Here is a 4,038-nt window from a genome sequence, read left to right as displayed (position 1 = left end):
ACTCGCACAGGAAACTCTAGGCAGCTGGCTTAAGACGGCCAGCCTGGGTCCCCGGAAATGACGAAGCTTCATGTCGCTCTCTTCGCGCCTGGATCTGCCCTGTCAATCAAAGGTGGGCGTGTGCCTGGAGGATGCTGCCCCCTCCTGAGGGCTAACGACGTCTTAGCGGTTGTGTCGCTTGCGGTGACGAAGTCAGAGGGATGGGCGTGTGAGGGAAAGAAGGGCGTGGGTGCCTGGGATGGCTCTGGGACAGCTCTTGAGAAGTGGATCCCCTCTAGACTGTCTCCCGCGCCTCTGGAAAGGGAGATCAAACGTGGCGACAGCGTGGGACTTCCGGAGCCCAAAGCGACCCAAGCCCTGGACTTTGCAGCGAAGGGGGCGGTCGGTCGGAGCTCTTGTACAGAAAAGGTTCCCTGCTGGGTGCCGAAAGTACAGCCTAGCCACTGTCCCACAAAATATAATCCGAGTCACATGTGAGATTTTAAATCCAAGTAGCCATATAAAAAGTCAAACTAGGTGAAGTTGCTTTTAATGATCGAAATACTCTTTCAGCATCTAAAACTTAAAAGGATCTATCTGTGATTTTATGCTCCATCGTGGGTACTAAACCTTGGAGACCCTGTGTGTATAACAGCAGCAATTCATATCAGTTCGATTTTTTTTTTTTTTTTTTTGAGACAGGGCTCTGTACAGCCCTGGCTGTCCTGGAACTCACTCTGTAGACCAGGCTGGCCTCGACCTTCAGAAATCCACCTGCCTCTGCCTCCCAAGTACTGGGCTCATATCAGTTCGTAAATGCCCCATTTCATTTGCTCGACTTGCCTATATAACATCTGGGGCAGTGTTTCTTAGGAAAATGGGAATCTGAAAAGCTTTGTGGCTTCATCTGCACTGGCTTCATCTATTGCTTGACTCAAGTAGATCATCCATGCGGTGCTGAAGCTTCCAATAGAGTTTATTATTCTTACTCAGGTTAGATCGCGTTCCCTTTTACTCAAGATCAAGTGGCTCTTCTTTGACTCTTAAGATTTAAATCAAGCATTCTCCATCCCTACTGCAGCCTCTAGGTTTTGGGGTTTGTTTGGTTTGGTTTGGTTTGGTTTGGTTTGGTTTGGTTTGGTTTGGTTTGGTTTGGTTTGGTTTGGTTTTTTTGTTTGTTTATTTCACGACAGGGTTTCTAAGTGTAACCCTGGCTGTCCTGGAACTCACTCTGTAGACCAGGCTGGCCTCGACCTTCAGAAATCCACCTGCCTCTACCTCCCAAGTGCTGGGATTAAAGGCGTGCACCACCACTGCCTGGAAAATCCTCTGTTCTATCCCTGCCTTTAACTCACCCTGATTCAATAATGTCAATTGTTCTAACAGGTTAAGCAAGTACATTTTTGGTATTGTGTTAAATATTCGTTGCTATGCTATTCTGCCTGAATATCTTTCTGCCAGCTTGCTCCCTTTTGTAAGCCTTTGCCCAAATGCCTTTTTTTTGGGGGGGGGGGTGTTCTAGAGCCTTTTGTCAAAAATAATGCCAATATTCTTTTTGTGTTGTTGTTGTTGTTGTATCCCAAATGTTGCCCTCTCCTGGTCCCCTTCGCAGAGTTCTTTCCCCTATACTCCCTCCCCTTCACCTCAGAGAGGATGACCCCCCCCCCTGCATAGCCCCTCCCTGAGGTATCAAGTCTCTAGAGGATTAGGCACATGCTCTGGCACTGACGCCAAACAATGCAATCCTCTGCTACATACATGCTGCAACACCCCATTTCTTAAGTCCTTACTAGGTATTGCTTTTTATCACTGTTATCTGTTGTGCAATATTGAATCACTGGTATTTAGCATCAAAACATTCAGTTTCTGCAAGGCAAGCATGCCCAAGTTAGGTGGTTCTTTTTTTTTTTTTTTTTTTTTTTTTTTTTTTTTTTTTTTTTGGTTTTTCGAGACAGGGTTTCTCTGTATAGCCCTGGCTGTCCTGGAACTCACTCTGTAGACCAGGCTGGCCTCGAACTCAGAAATCCACCTGCCTCTGCCTCCCGAGTGCTGGGATTAAAGGCGTGCGCCACCACGCCCGGCTAAGTTAGGTGGTTCTTATGTACTCTCTCACATGAGTTCATGGTGAACCTGTGGCAAAGGCTGAAGTAACCTGAAGGGTTAGTATTTTACCATGGCTGGAGGAGGCTCATCAGAGAAGACTCACGTGGCTAATAGTAAGAGATGTTCTTTCCTTGTCAATTGAATCTCCCCATAGTAATATTTGTCTTCATAGGGTGGCAGTTAACTTCCCTTTTGCCTGTGCAGTTCTGGTGTTGACTAAGTACTTTTACAGTATTCTCTGATGCAGGTCAGCTCATCTAATGTGAAAGGCCTGTTCAGAAGTCCATGAAGAACAGTGGGGTGGGGCCAGGTGGACTTTATGGATTGCTTTGAGAGAGCAGCTACTACTAGTGTTTGTTATTTTCTCCCAGGCTTAGGAACAGAAGTCCTGCATCCAGGGAAACCTTATAATTATGAACAAATCAGAAGGCCTAGTCATACATCATATTAGTCATCTTGAGTATAAGTTCCGTGAAAACAGGCTTCCGTTTCATGGCCCCATACCCAACACTAGAATAATACCAGGGCAGAGTCTATTCAGTGTTTCTTAAAACTGCGATTTTGTAGTGCAAAGGTAAAATCTCATTTTTTTTCTTTGTTGCAGAAAGTTTTTATTTCGAGATTATACAGAATTTTTGGAATAACTTTCTAAACATCTCATTTTGAGAAATATATCTAGTATTCCTCACCAACTGAAGTGAGCAAAATATATATTTTTTCAAGTCTCCATGAAAAGCAGAAATTAGCTATATAAAGAAAAGCATTTCTAGATTTTTTTTCCTATTTGATTTTGCATTTGTTGCTATCCTTGATTTCCTCTCTGCTTGCTCTTGTTTATTTTTACAATCCTATTTAGCATCTTCGGCTTCTCAGTACCCTTTACCTTTCCTCTTCAGAGCACCATTGTTCCCTCCATTGATTCTGTAGTGAACTTGAGAGAACAAACTTTGGTCAGTCTAGTTTGTCCTCTGCTAGGGGTGTAGCCTTAGTCTATTTACCACTTGTTAATTATGCTTGCTATTATTTAGATATGGTATGTCCCCTAAATGTTCATGGGCCAGAATTTTGTTCCCCAGTGTAACAGTGTTGGAAGGCAATGGAACACTTAAGAGGTAATTAAGTCATAGGAGCTTTACCTTAATGAGTGGATTCATGTTTTTGTCAAGGAACTGGTATTAGATGGGGGACTATAAGAGTTGACCAAAGCATCATCAGATCCTTCCTACTACAAAAGGCTATACTCAACAAAACTGGAAAACCTGGATGAAATGGACAATTTCCTAGACAGATAGGTACCAAAGTTAAATCAGGATCAGATTAACGATCTTAACAGTCCCATCTCCCCTAAAGAAATAGAAGCAGTCATTAATAGTCTCCCAACCAAAAAAAGGCCAGGACCAGATGGGTTCAGTGCAGAGTTCTATCAGACCTTCAAAGAAGACCTAATTTCAATTCTCCTCAAACTATTCCATGAAATAGAAACAGAAGGTATTCTACCCAATTCACTCTGACACCTAAAACACATAAAGACCCAACAAAGAGAACTTCAGACCAATTTCCCTTATGAATACCAATGCAAAAATACTCAATAAAATTCTCGCTAACCGAATCCAAGAACACATGAAAATGATCATCCATCATGATCAAGTAGGCTTCATCCCAGGGAAGATTTAATATACAGAAATCCATCAATGTAATCCACTGTATAAACAAACTCAAAAACAAAAAACACATGATCATCTCATTAGATGCTGAGAAAGCATTTGACAAAATCCAACACCCATTCATGATAAAAGTCTTCGAAAGATCAGGAAGTCAAGGTCCATATCTAAACATGATAAAAGCAATATACAGCAAACCAGTAGCCAACAATAAACTAAATGGAGAGAAACTCGAAGCAATCCCACTAAAATCAGGGACCAGGCAAGGCTGCCCACTTTCTCCCTACCTATTCAA

Source organism: Mus caroli, chromosome 15, assembly GCF_900094665.2.
Source record: "Mus caroli chromosome 15, CAROLI_EIJ_v1.1, whole genome shotgun sequence".
In the NCBI taxonomy this organism is placed as follows: Eukaryota; Metazoa; Chordata; class Mammalia; order Rodentia; family Muridae; genus Mus; species Mus caroli.
This window is presented reverse-complemented; position numbering follows the sequence as displayed.